We start from the raw sequence: 14,609 nt of genomic DNA on the forward strand, positions 1-14,609 counted from the left end.
AACGGGTACAAAAAGCTTTCCAAAACTTAGAAATAAACTGGGTTCCCCGATCCGAAACCACATCGGAAGGGACCCCGTGAAGCTTCACGATTTCACTGATAAACACCTGAGCAAGAGTCTTAGCATTAGGAAGTGCGGGTAGCGCAATAAAGTGTACCATTTTGCTAAACCTGTCTACTACTACCAAGATAACTGTTTTACCCGCAGACAAAGGTAAGTCAGTGATGAAATCCATTGATAGATGTGTCCATGGTCTATTGGGGATGAAAAGTGGCAATAAAGACCCGGCTGGACGTGTATGAGAGACTTTCGCGCGTGCACAAGTAGAACAAGTAGACACGAAATCTATTACATCCTGACGCAACCTTGGCCACCAAAAACGACGAGACAATAGCTCCAAGGTTGCTTTACTACCCGGGTGCCCAGCAAGTGCCGAATTATGATGTTCCTTCAATAACTCAAGACGCAGGTTTAACGGTACAAACAATTTCTCTGAGGGGCAAGAGACCGGGGCGTCCCCCTGGGCCTCTAACACCTTCCCCTCCAAAACAGAGTGTACCGCAGAGACAACCACTCTTCTTTGTAAAATAGGTACCGGATCACTAACATTACCCCCTCCAGGGAAACTACGAGACAATGCGTCTGCCTTGGTATTTTTTGCCCCAGGACGATAGGTGATTACAAAGTTAAATCTGGTAAAGAATAGCGACCACCTAGCTTGTCTAGGGGTGAGACGCTTAGCCGATTCTAGGTACAGAAGGTTTTTGTGATCCGTAATTACCGTGACGGGGTGGATTGCTCCCTCTAAGAAGTGACGCCACTCTTCAAACGCCAGTTTAATCGCCAACAGTTCCCTATTTCCAATATCATAGTTCTTTTCTGCTGCAGATAATTTTTTGGAAAAGAAAGCGCAAGGACGCCATTTGCCAGGAGACGGACCCTGAGACAATACAGCCCCCACTCCCACCTCCGACGCATCAACTTCAACAATAAAAGTCTGAGAGACATCAGGTTGAATTAGGACAGGTGCCGAGGTAAATCTCTCTTTTAGAGAGGAAAATGCAATTTTAGCGGCGTCAGACCATTTAGAAAAATCAGTCCCCTTCCTAGTCATGTCAGTAAGGGGTTTAACGATCACTGAATAATTTTTAATAAACTTTCTGTAGAAATTTGCGAAACCCAAAAACCGTTGTAGAGCTTTCAGGTTCTCAGGAAGATCCCAATCTAAAATTGCCTGGACCTTCCCAGGATCCATATGGAAACCTGAAGCAGATAATAGATATCCCAGGAATTGTATTTCCTTAACGGCGAAGACACATTTTTCAATTTTCGCATATAATTTATTCGTCCGTAGGACCTGCAGTACTTGCCTGACATGTACTTCATGTGTTTTCAGATCAGCCGAATAAATTAAGATATCATCTAGGTATATGACTACAAACCTGCCGATGAGATGACTAAAAATATCATTAACAAAATGTTGGAAGACAGCAGGGGCATTGGTCAGACCGAAAGGCATGACTAAATTTTCGTAATGCCCCTCAGGGGTGTTAAAAGCTGTCTTCCACTCATCCCCTTCCTTGATACGAATCAGATTGTAGGCCCCCCTAAGATCAAGTTTGGAGAACCACCTAGCACCCGCAATCTGATTAAAAAGGTCAGGAATGAGAGGAAGAGGGTATGGGTCTCGGACAGTTATCCGGTTTAGCTCACGGAAATCTAGGCAAGGACGCAGGCCCCCATCTTTCTTTTTAACAAAGAAAAACCCTGCAGCCACGGGTGAAGAAGAGGGTCTGATGTGTCCCTTGGCCAGACTCTCGGAGATATAATCTTTCATGGCTTGTCTCTCGGGACCCGAAAGATTATACAACCTGGACTTGGGTAATTTTGCACCGGGAATCAGGTTAACCGGGCAATCATAAGGACGATGAGGTGGTAGCTTCTGACCACCCTTTTCAGAAAAAACGTCCTCAAAGTCCGAAATAAATGTAGGTAGGGAAGCTATGGAGGCGATTAAGCAATTGTTATTTAAGCAATTCTCTCTGCAATGCTCACTCCACTACAATATCTCCCTGGCCTGCCAATCCACCACTGGATTGTGCGCTACCAACCAGGGAAGACCCAATACCACAGGAGAGGGAAGGCCCTCCAGAACGTAACATGAAAGACGCTCCTTATGGTGGTCCCCTACCCGAAGATGTAAGTTATGGACAACGTGAGTGAGGTTTCTCTGAGACAGAGGAGCAGAGTCAATAGCGAATATGGGAATGGGTCTCTGCAGCGTACAGAGAGACAAACCCATAGTGCGGGCAAAATGGGCATTTATCAAATTTACCCCTGCACCACTGTCTAGAAAAAAAGAAATAGACTCCGTCTTAACACCAAAAACAATAACCGCTGGCAACACAAATTGAGATGTTCGTATGGAGGAAACGTATACCCCCCGGCTGACATCCTCCGCACAGCCTGGGGTTAGTAGTTTTCCGACTGTCTTTTGTTTTTGGGAAAAGGAGGGACAGACATTAATGAAATGACCCTTCCCCCCACAGAAAAAACAAGCCCCCCACCTACGGCGAACCTCAGGAGGACGGACCTGACGAGAAGTTCCTCCTAGCTGCATAGGCTCATCCAAGTCAGTACAGACTAACTGCTGCTTGGGAGAGGTTACCGATTGCTCAGGAATTTTCGATCTCTCCCTAAGACGTCTATCTATCCTGATAGAGAGGGACATAACAGCATCAAGGGAAAGGGGGGTCTCATACAGCGCCAGTGCATCCTTAACCCTTTCAGATAACCCAGAGCAGAACTGACTCCTGAGAGCCGGGTCGTTCCACTGAGTATCCGTAGCCCACCTGCGGAACTCTGAGCAATATTCCTCTGCTGGCCAATCTCCCTGTAGGAGTCTCCGTAACTTCGACTCAGCCAGGGCGACACGGTCAGGGTCATCATATATGAGACCCAAAGCCCCAAAAAATCCCTCCACTGACCGGAGAGCCTGGGAACCAGGGGGTAACGAGAACGCCCAGGATTGCGGGTCCCCCTGAAGCAGGGAAATAACAATCCCCACCCGCTGTTCTTCATTACCTGAGGAGTAGGGGCGCAGCTTAAAATATAATTTGCAGGCCTCACGGAACAACACAAATTTGTCCCTTCCCCCAGAGAATCTGTCAGGAAGAACAACCTTGGGTTCTGTAACAGCCTGGTTACCCATAGCAACCGCTGGGCTTACGGTCTGCTGCATTTGCTGCTGCTGTTGGAGGACAGACGCCTTCAATCCTGCCACCTCCAAAGACAGGCCTTGAAGCTGTTTTGCCAAAGCAGCAATAGGATCCATATTGGATTCTAAGTAGAGAAAAAAAAAAATTATATATTTTTTATTTTTTTCTCAAAAAAAAAATAAGGGCCAGTTATAATATCACGATCGGCGTAACTGTCACATACGTGACACGGAGGGAGGAAAAGAGGGAGGCCCTGCCCTAGTGAGAGGGAAGGTGGTGACCCCTGACTCACCTTGCTACTGGCGCCTGGCTGCCCTGTCATCCCTAGACGGGTTCCTCACCCGTACGCCGATCACGTGCCTAAAACCCTGGCTTTCCCTAGGATGAGCCCTAGATAGTGAACAGGGCGGTGGGAACACTAGTCCGCACCACTAGCTCTAAAGGAAAACACCAAGGGGAGGACAGACAATACAAACTAAACATATAATCCCAGGAGGGCAACAACAGGAGACAACAAAAGCCCAACAGGGATCCGGAGGGTAGCACTCTGGAACAACAACCAGATTCTCAGCTCCAGTGGGTCAGCATAGATGTCCAGGCAGGAAGCTCTATAACTGGCAACAAGAGAAGTGTGAGAGGAGAATATAAGGAGTTTGGGAGTGGCAGACAAGAAACAGCTGAGGAGGAGATGCTACGGATCCCTGAGTGAGACAAAAAGGATAGCAAGGCAAACACAGAAAACAAACACTAAGAAACACCGTGATCTTTAGACATAGAGCGTGCAGCCACCCGCTGCGACTTCCTGACCCCGGGTATAACGGAGTCAGACGTGGCTCTTGACACCCTCGTGACACTTGTTTACAGGAGCCCAGAACTGTACACAGTACTCCATGTGTGGTCTGACTAGCGATTTATGAAGTGGTAGGACTATGTTCTTATCACGGGCATCTATGCCCCTTCTGATGCAACCCATTATCTTATTGGCCTTGGCAGCAGCTGCCTGACACTGTTTTTTGCAGCTTAGTTTGCTGTTTAGTAAAATTCCTAGATCCTTTTCCATTTCAGTGTTACCGAGTGTTTTACCATCTAGTATGTACGGGTGACTTGCATTATTCCTTCCCATGTGCATAACTTTACATTTGTCAGTGTTAAACCTCATCTGCCACTTATCTGCACAAGCCTCCAAACTATCCAGATCCCTCTTTAGTAGTATACTGTCCTCTTCAGTGTAAATTACTTTACACAGTTTAGTGTCATCTGCGAAAATTGATATTTTACTATGCAAGCCTTCTACAAGATCATTAATAAATATATTGAAGAGAATAGTGCCCAATACTGACCCCTGAGGTGCCCCACTAGTGACAGTGACCCAATCTGAGTATGTACTGTTAATAACCACCTTCTGTTTTCTATCATTGAGCCAGTTATTTACCCACATACAGACATTTTCTCCCAGTCCGAGCATTCTCATTTTATATACTAACCTTCCATGAGGTACAGTGTCAAATGCTTTGGAGAAGTCCAGATATACGACATCCATTGATTCGCCGCTGTCAAGTCTAGAACTTACCTATGGCGTTATGGCTTATTTCCGTTGAGATACTCTAAGATAGCGTCCCTCAGAAAACCTACAAACAGTTTACCCACAACAGATGTTAAACTTACTGGCCTGGGGCGGAGCCTGGATGCCGAGGTGGATGGCAGAGTGAGTTCTCAGCTCCTCCACTCTTAGGCGATTGAAAGCCAGAAAAGAAGCGATACCCGACCAAAAATGGTTAAATACGGCAGAGATAGGGGTGTAGACCCCTCAGACACCCCAAGATCGCATAAAGGGCAACAAGAAATGCAGAAATTCTTTAAAAAGAAAGCGGCTCACTCACCGGGCCTGAGCGCTAAGATGGCAGCGGCTGCAGCGCGGGCCGAAGAAGAGGAGGACTCGGAGGTGGACAGCGTAAGAGAGGAAGATGCAGAGAACCAGGATGTGTCACCAGTCTCCAAAGCCTTTCTTACGAAGGTATTAAGCCAAGCCCTTGAAAGAGCTATTAAACCCGTCCTCACTGAGCTGTCCGATATAAAAACGGAGCTGAAGCAAATAGGCCACAGAGTAGAGGCTCTGGAAACGACAGCAGTGGAAGTCGTGGCGCACTCCGCAGGAATGGCGGAACATGTAGAACTCCACACGGCGGAGTTAAATAGGGTCATGGTCTTACTTGAAGATCAGGAGAACCGGAGCAGGAGGCGCAATGTGCGCATAAAGGGTTTGCCGGAGTCCTGGGCGAATGAAGCGCTGCACAAGGTGGCAATAGAGATTTTCACTGATCTGGTAGGTCAGGAAGCGGCCTCGTCCATCACAATAGAACGCATTCACAGGGCCTTAAAGCCGGCCCCAAAGCCCTCAGAGAGGCCTAGAGATGTGATCTGCGGCATCCTATCGTATGTTGACACAGCCCGCATACTAGCCGCAGCAAGAGAAAAGGAGCGCATAGAATATGAAGGTGCGGAAATATCCTTTTTTCAAGACATAGCGCCGTCCACTCTGGCAAAAAGGCGCATTCTGAAGCCCTTGCTGGACAAGCTGAGGAGCCAAAAGATACCGTATACATGGATGTACCCCTTCGGACTTTCGATTCTGAAAAATGGGAAGAGAATAATAATTCACACGCCGGAGGACTTACATAAAGCGTGGCCAGTACTGGGACTCCAACCTGTGGAAATTCCAACATGGATGCCGGTCGTAGATTCAACATCACTACCAAACCTACCAGCAATTGAACCCTGGAAGAAGGTGGCTGCGAGCAGAGCGGGAAAAGCAATGAGAAGCATCAGCAGACCATCTACCCCTCCACCGTGATCCCCAGGAGAAATGGACATTTCCTTGCTTATTCACTTAAAGGTGATAGTTCCAGTTAGGTCCGTTCCCTCTAACCTGGAATAGAGGGTTGACAGTGTAATGGACCTGAATTCTAATGTTATATTGTTCTGCATTAACCTAGTAATTCCTTCCCAGGATGTGACGCTTTTTATGTGATGTTACTAGTGAGGAGACTAAAATTATCACTTTATACCACACCAGTCTCATACCTATACCGATGTTATGTTTATTTAATACTGGTCAGGTTAGTTAGTATTTTCCGGATAGTCTCTTTCCCTGTGTATGAGAGACTCTCAAGATAATGGGAAGACATATCTGCAGTGTTATGTGACCTTATTGTTGGTTTTTATTCCAGAAATGTCTTAGAACGAGGCGGGTAATTGCATAATTTTAGCTCACTGCTCTGGCTTTCAGCCTGAGGTGGCTGAAGGCGTACATAAAGAAAAACCCCTATATACATCCCCCCCCCTCCAACAATAATAGCAACAATTGTTGTTGCAATACCAATATATTGGAGGTCCTTGTATGGGTTCAAGCCCATGCTTAAATAGTGGACATACAAGGGAACAGCTGTTCACTGACGAGACCTCCTTGTAACACCTGGTACCTATAGGGGTCCTTGTACCTGTTCCTGTCTACCTTACAATAGACACAGCCGTGCCTATTGGGGTTGATGTCAGAGAATAGATAAAAAGTTATTTATTTGTTGAGTTCCTTACCCACTTATCCCTGACCCACTCCTTCCCCCCCCCCCCCCCACTCACACCCATTCTGACTCCTCTTACCTCAGCGGATCCAGACACGCCAGGGGATACCTTATAAGAAGACCACTACGACTCTTACTGATAACCAGACTCCAGTAGCCAATTATGAGTAACTTAAAAATCACAACGTTTAATGTTAAAGGGTTAAACTCACCACCCAAGCGTAGCAAATTAATGCTTATGTTTAGGAAAATCCAGTCCCACATTATTTTCCTCCAGGAAACCCATTTTCGCCAAAACAGTATTCCAAAGTTGCAGACTCATCCATACAATCAATGGTTTCATAGCACACATCCTACTTCTGCCTCTAAGGGAGTCTCGATTGCCATTCATCATACTATTCCGTTTACAATCAAGCAGCAGCTTACAGATGCAGAGGGAAGAATGCTGCTATTAAAGGGAGACATAGGCAACCGCAAATTCACTTTTGCAAACCTATATGCCCCTAACACTGCCACAGTCACCTGGTTATTAAAAAGCTTTAAAACAATACAAATTTTTGCAGAGGGCCACATAATACTGGGAGCTGACCTTAACTTAACTCTCAACCCCCTGATGGACTCATCCACAGCGAAATCTCACATCTCACAAAAAACACATAAGCGCGCTACACAAAAAACTACAAGAATTACAATTGGTAGACGTGTGGAGATGTCTTAACCCCACAGTCAAGGATTTCTCCTTCTACTCTAATCCTCATAAGTCTTATCAGAGACTTGACTATTTACTAACTTCTGCCTCTCTTTTGCCTCTCTTTAGTGCTGCTGAGATAGGAAACATCACGATCTCAGACCATGCTCCATGCATGGCGAATCTCACCCTGGCCTCCCTTCCTAGGAGAGACTGGAATTGGAGGCTGAATGAATCACTCTTGAACAACGAGCAAAACCTGAAACAGGTCAGATCGCATTTAGAGACCTTTTTTGCTGTCAACTCTCCCACACACAGCAAAAGAACTGTTATCTGGGAAACGCACAAAGCGTACATTAGAGGAATTTTCATAGCGTTAGGCACAAAGGTTAAAAAAGACAAACAAAAAGAATTGGACTCACTACTTGCCCAATTAGCAACACTAGAGAAATTAAACAAGCAGTCGGAGAGCAGGGCCTTTCAGGAAGATCTCAAAGATCTTCGAATAAAATTACATAACCTTCTCACTCAAAAAACTGCCAGACAGCTACTATACTTTCAACACAAAATCTATGCGCATGGCAATAAAGGGGGAAAATTGATGACATCACTACTCAAAAAGATAAGACAGGTGACACATATACCCAAAATTAAGAATGCAAAGGGGAAAACCCTCACGGATACCCCGGCTATAGCAAAAGCTTTTCAAGAATTTTACGCAGAGTTATACAATCTCAATAAAAAAGAAAGCAATGAGGACTCAAAAACAAGACAGGACAACATCGCCAAATTCCTGAGTTCCTTAAATCTCCCCTCCCTAACACCTGAAGGAGCCTCTTGCCTAACGAGCCCAATCTCACTTAATGAGATTAAACAAATAATTAATAGCTTCCCCCCGGGAAAGAGCCCAGGCCCAGATGGGCTGCCCCTGGCCTATTATAAAAAGTTTGAGGACGTGCTTATTCCCAAGTACGCGGAGGTCTGCAACGCGCTTCTCCAAGGAGAAAAGTTGACGAGACAAACACAGGAATCCTTTGTTACTTTGATTCATAAAGAGGGAAAGGACCCAGAACAGTGCGGTAGCTACAGGCCCATCTCTTTACTAAACCTTGACCTTAAAATATGGGCAAAAATTCTGGCTACCCGCCTCAGCGGGTTTCTCCCGGACTTAATAGGATCTGAACAGGCGGGGTTCGTGAGGGGGAGAGAGGGAAGAGATAACTCTCATAAGGTTTTTCATGCCATGCATATAGCCCAAATGAAAAAGTTGCCACTAATATTACTAGGAATAGATGCCGAAAAGGCATTTGACAGAGTTAATTGGAAATTCATGAGAGAAGCCCTTAGTAGATTTGCCTTCCCTGAGATTTTTATTAATGCTGTTTTTACTCTATATGAACAACCAAATGCTAGGTTGAGAGTTAATGGCACACTCTCACCGACGTTCGATATTACAAATGGGACCAGGCAGGGCTGCCCTCTCTCCCCCTCACTATACATTCTAGTAGCTGAAACGCTGCTACAGGCAATCAGGCAGGACCCGAACATCATGGGAGTAAGGTTTGGAGAAAGAGAGATTAAATGCACAGCATTCGCAGATGATCTCCTATTCCTTGTGACAAACCTTAAAGAAGGATTGAATAGGCTAGAAAGGAAACTAGCGGAATATGGTGAACTCTCAGGCTTCAAAGTGAACACTTCAAAGTCAGAGATCCTTAACATAACGCTGCAGGAAGACTTAGCCCTACAACTTAAAAAAGCATCCCCCTTCTGCTGGACAGAGGGACCTATAAAATACCTGGGAATCAAAATCCCACAGAATCTAGATGATCTATACAAATATAATTTCTTGCCACTAAAGGAGGAAATCAAGCAAATGCTTCAAAAATACAATATACCTTTTTTGTCATGGATGGGAAGGAAGAATGCTCTGAAGGCCTATGTAATGCCTAAGATCTTGTATACCATGCAGATGGTACCCATCCATATACCTAGGCGATTTATTTTAGATTTGAAGCAGATGTTTTCTAGCTTTCTTTGGTCTGGGAAGAGGTCCCGCATACCACACAAAGTTTTAGTAAGAAGTAGAGAAAGGGGAGGCCTCGGGTTACCGGATGTTGACACATACTATAAAGCGATACAGCTTAACAGATGGTTAGGTAGATCAAATCTACAATTTCGAGGAGATGACTAGCTGGATAAACAGGAGTCATGATAGGTTCCTCAAGACATGGAAACTTTGGGATCTGGTGAAAGCTGATGGATAGGGAGTTTGGGAGAATAGGATATCAAGACTACTTGTACAATATAAGTTAATTGTGATGTCCTAACCATTTTAATGCGCATGGCTTGAGTCTATCTCTTTGGAAATCATAGGAGAGTTAGAATACATTACCTTTCCCACCCCCCACCCCTCTTCCCCGCCCACTCCTTCCCCTCCGACCCCCTTCCCCTCTCTCTTACTTTCCCCCCACATCTGTTTTTTTTTTGCTTTGTTATCGTGGTCCTGTTGGCCACAAGTACCAATGATGAAGTCAGTCATCAGGGTCAGAGGATGCTGATCAAGATACGGTCGATATAAGACAAAAGGGATAATGGGGTATCCTTACCTTCAGCTTACCATTTCGACCTTTGGATATGAATATTTTCTCTGTCTAATATATGTACTGCACTGTCTTTTACATGATTGGCAAGAAATGTATTTGCAAAAGACTTTGTATTGATATATATATACTTTTCTGAAAATAAAGAATATTATATAAAAATAAAAAAAACTTACTGGCCTATAGTTTCCGGGCTCTGTTTTTGGACCCTTTTTGAATATTGGCACCACATGTGCCATGCGCCAATCCTATGGAACATTCCCTGTCAGTATAGAGTCCGCAAATATCAGAAATAAGCGTCTGGCTATGACATTGCTTAATTCCCTTAGGATACGGGGGTGTATGCCATCCGGTCCTGGCGATTTGTCTATTTTAATCTTTTTAAGTCGCTGATGTACGTCTTCCTGGGTCAGACAGGGCTTTATCTGCTTTATACACCAAACAATGATTGTCTTTTAAAGTAGATTTAAAATTTATATTTCCTTTACTTTTACAGCAATAAACAACTTATTGAAAAATATGAAAAAAGTGCAGAGGGAGCAGTGCGACCGGATGAAAAAGTTGAGGGTGCAGCTGATGAAAAGGATGAGGGATGAGCTGACCCTAGCAGAGGAGGCCAACCAAAAGGCCCTGGATGGACTGCTCCAAAAGCTCCAAGAAATTAAAAAATTGCCTTAATTTTTTTTTTTTCATTTGTTTTTGGGGGCTTCTGTTATTTATATTCTTAATATTTTTTTATTTAAAGATTGTTTCATAAAACTTTATTGTTCTATAAAATTTGTTGTGTTTTGTTTTATTGTAACCATTGGGGTTACAGTACGGACAATTTAGTCTGGGCAAAGTAATAATTCATTATCATTACATACAGCAGCCGCCGTTACATGGAAACAGGGTAATAGACATGGCGCCACTTATGGTCGCACCACTTATTCACTATGACTATTTTCTTGTGCCGGTGGTCATGTGTGTGCCACAATTCAAACCGAATACTGCGGACTGTGGCACTCTTAGCAGCATGCGTGTCCAATCATAGACCTTGTACAACATGCATACATGTAATCCAAAACTATTAAAATACAAGTATTTGTACAAACCGGATTACAAAAAAGTTGGGACACTATACAATCGTGAATAAAAACTGAATGCAATGATGTGGAGATGGCAAATGTCCATATTTTATTTGTAATAGAACGTAGATGACAGATCAAACGTTTAATCCGAGTAAATGTATAATCTTAAAGGAAAAATACGTTGATTCAAATTTTCACGGTGTCAACAAATCCCCAAAAAGTTGGGACAAGTAGCAATAAGAGGCTGGAAAAAGTAAATTTGAGCATAACGAAGAGCTGGAAGACCAATTAACACTAATTAGGTCAATTGGCAACATGATTGAGTATAAAAAGAGCTTCTCAGAGTGGCAGTGTCTCTCAGAAGCCAAGATGGGTAGAGGATCACCAATTCCCACAATGTTGTGCAGAAAGATAGTGGAGCAATATCAGAAAGGTGTTACCCAGCGAAAAAAAATTGCAAAGACTTTGCATCTATCATCATCAACTGTGCATAACATCATCCGAAGATTCCGAGAATCTGGAACAATCTTTGTGCGTAAGGGTCAAGGCCATAAAACCATACTGGATGCCCGTGATCTCCGGGCCCTTAAACGACACTGTACCACAAACAGGAATGCTACTGTAAAGGAAATCACAGAATGGGCTCAGGAATACTTCCAGAAACCATTGTCAGTGAACACAATCCACCGTGCCATCTGCCGTTGCCAGCTGAAACTCTACAGTGCAAAGAAGAAGCCATTTCTAACCAAGATCCACAAGCTCAGGCGTTTTCACTGGGCCAGGGATCATTTAAAATGGAGTGTGGCAAAATGGAAGACTGTTCTATGGTCAGACGAGTCACGATTCGAAGTTTTTGGGAAATCTGGGACGCCATGTCATCCAGACCAAAGAGGACAACCCAAGTTGTTATCAACGCTCAGTTCAGAAGCCTGCATCTCTGATGGTATGGGGTTGCATGAGTGCGTGTGGCATGGGCAGCTTGCATGTCTGGAAAGGCACCATCAATGCAGAAAAATATATTCAGGTTCTAGAACAACATATGCTCCCATTCAGACGTCATCTCTTTCAGGGAATGAGCATTGGGGTATTGGCCAATGGTCATCTGAGGAGAGGTGTACCTGTGTAGTGAGGTGACGGTACAGTATGGGGTGTACAGCTGGTTCGCCTCTATGTGGTGCATTCTGGGTTATGGTAAATGAACCAGCGAATACTGAAATACTGGAGGTCAATCATTACTTCTCATAAACTGTGTGTAAGTGAGGAGGTGGGGGGGGCATGATGGAGGGGGGTTTAACCCCTTAAGGACACAGCCTTTTTACACCTTAGGACCAGGCCATTTTTTGCAAATCTGACCAGAGTCACTTTAAGTGCTGATAACTTTAAAACGCTTTGACTTATCCAGGCCGTTCTGTTTTTTCGTCACATATTGTACTTCATGACACAGGTAAAATGAAGTAAAAAATAATATTTTTTGCACCAAAAAATACCAAATTTAACAAAAATTTGGAAACATTTGCAAATTTCAAAGTTTCAGTTTCTCTATTTCTGTAATACATAGTAATACCCCTAAAAATTGTGATGCCTTTACATTCCCCATATGTCTACTTCATGTTTGAATTATTTTGGGAATGATATTTTATTTTTTGGGGATGTTACAAGGCTTAGAAGTTTAGAAGCAAAATCTTGAAATTTTTCAGAATTTTACAAAAAACCAATTTTTAGGGACCACTACAGCTCTGAAGTCACTTTGCGAGGCTTACATAATAGAAACCACCCAAAAATGACCCCATTCTATAAACTAAACCCCTCAAGGTATTCAAAACTGATTTTACAAACTTCGTTAACCCTTTAGGTTTTGCACAAGAGTTATTGGCAAATGGGGATGAAATTTGAGAACTTCATTTTTTTGCCTAATTTTCCATTTTAACCAATTTTTTCCACTAACAAAGCAAGGGTTAACAGCCAAACCAGACCGTATCTTTATTGCCCTGACTCTGCCGTTTACAGAAATACCCCATACGTGGCCGTAAACTACTGTACGGCCACACAGCAAGGCGTAGAGTGAAAGGTGCGCCATATGGTTTTGGGAAGGCAGGTTTTCCTGGACTGGTTTTTTGACACCATGTCCCATTTGAAGCCCCCTGATGCAACCCTAGATTAGAAACTCCATAAAAGTGACCCCATCTAAGAAACTACACCCCTCAAGGTATTCAAAACTGATTTTACAAACTTTATTAACCCTTTAGGTGTTGCACAAGAGTTATTGGCAAATGGGGATGAAATTTGAGAATTTCATTTTTTTGCCTAATTTTCCAATTTAACCCATTTTTCCCACTAACAAAGCAAGGGTTAACAGCCAAACAAGAACTGTATCTTTATTGCACTGACTCTGCTGTTTACAGAAACACCCCATATGTGGCCGTAAACTACTGTACGGCCACACAGCGGGGCGTAGAGTGAAAGGTGCGCCATATGGTCTTTGGAAGGCAGGTTTTGCTGGACTGGTTTTTTGACACCATGTCCCATTTGAAGCCCCCCTGATGCAACCCTAGAGTAGAAACTCCATAAAAGTGACCCCATCTAAGAAACTACACCCCTCAAGGTATTCAAAACTGATTTTACAAACTTTGTTAACCCTTTAGGTGTTGCACAAGATTTAATGGAAAATAGAGATACAATTTTAAAATTTCACTTTTTTAGCAGATTTTCCATTTTAATATTTTTTTTCCAGTTACAAAGCAAGGGTTAACAGCCAAACAAAACTCATTATTTATGGCCCTGATTCTGTAGTTTACAGAAACACCCCATATGTGGTCGTAAACTGCTGTACGGGCACACGACAGGGCGCAGAAGGAAAGGAATGCCATACGGTTTTTGGAAGGCAGATTTTGCTGGACTGGTTTTATTGACACAATGTCCCATTTGAAGCCCCCTGATGCACCCCTAGAGTAGAAACTCCAAAAAAGTGACCCCATTTTAGAAACTACGGGATAAGGTGGCAGTTTTGTTGGTACTAGTTTAGGGTACATATGATTTTTGGTTGCTGTATATTACACTTTTTGTGCGGCAAGGTAACAAGAAATAGCTTTTTTGGCACCGTTTTTTTTTTTACAACATTCATCTGACAGGTTAGATCATGTGATAATTTTATAGAGCAGGTTGTCACGGACGCGGCGATACCTAATATGTATACAATTTTTTTTATTTATGTAAGTTTTACACAATGAATTAATTTTTAAAACAAAAAAAAGTTTGTGTCTCCATAGTCTAAGAGCCATAGTTTTTTCAGTTTTTGGGCGATTATCTTAAGTAGGGTCTCATTTTTTGCGGGATGGGATTACGCTTTTATTGGCACTATTGTGTGGTGCATATGACTTTTTGATCGCTTGCTGTTACACTTTTTGTGAAGTAAGATGACAAAAAATAGCTTTTTTTACACCGTTTTTTTTTTT

The sequence above is a fragment of the Bufo gargarizans genome, chromosome 4 (genome assembly GCF_014858855.1).
Source record: "Bufo gargarizans isolate SCDJY-AF-19 chromosome 4, ASM1485885v1, whole genome shotgun sequence".
In the NCBI taxonomy this organism is placed as follows: domain Eukaryota; kingdom Metazoa; phylum Chordata; class Amphibia; order Anura; family Bufonidae; genus Bufo; species Bufo gargarizans.